Source organism: Palaemon carinicauda, chromosome 21 (genome assembly GCF_036898095.1).
Source record: "Palaemon carinicauda isolate YSFRI2023 chromosome 21, ASM3689809v2, whole genome shotgun sequence".
Taxonomy (NCBI): Eukaryota; Metazoa; Arthropoda; class Malacostraca; order Decapoda; family Palaemonidae; genus Palaemon; species Palaemon carinicauda.
Window position 1 is genome coordinate 72428158 of NC_090745.1, and position 953 is coordinate 72429110.

Sequence of the window (953 nt, forward strand, 5' to 3'; positions counted from 1 at the left end):
TCTTTCATGCGTCACTGATCTCGATAAACAACTTTATTGTGTTGAATTACTGATGTGTTAGTATAGCTGTCTAAGTCTAGTACCACTTTTGTGTTCGAATTGCTTATGGCATGTGTTAACATAACTGTCTAATACTACTATGTTTTTGAGTTTGAATTGATTATGGCACTCAAATGTTAATGTAAATGCCTAAGCATAGTACCATTTATTGTGTGAATTGCTTTAAAGAAACAGTGTTAAAAACTGTATAATGGCTGTTTGTCACTTTGTCTCATTGCTAAGACTATACTCTATCTTCATTTAATGTGCTGTTAACGAAATGAAGTTGTTTATTAATCTGTTGATTGAAACCAATTGTATAATTTTGACCCATGCTTTGCCTGTAGCAGCACATAAGTGCTATTTGTATTTCTTTAATTGAATATGATGTTTTGAGAGTGTGGATTGAGATGTACAATTGTTATTATGTAAAATACATGAAATAAAACCGGCTTGAACTGCTTTATTGCACTAAATGATATGTTTATAAAAAGTATATATTTTCTTTAGATATGTAATAAAATAATATTTTGTAAACCACCCGTATTATTAGATTTATGACTATTTTTATGTATAGCTGTTTTACCACTTCCAGTCTAGTCATTATTACTCTTAAAACTAATTAAATCATATACCTAAAAGAAATCTAAATCAGAACATTTCAAACAATTAATTATCCATATTTATTATCCGAATTTTAAAACAGCAAAAACTAACACATTTAGATCTCATATCTTAATAATGCAATGTAAGATTCCTTATGCAACATCTGTCCTGGACTTATATTCTAATTGAATAGAGATTCAGGAAACGCTGGTAGCATGATACCGCTATAATTAACATATTAATCTCTAATGAGAATAATAATTGAATTTGTTCTCTAGTGAATGAAATGGGAAGGTAATAATACAGTA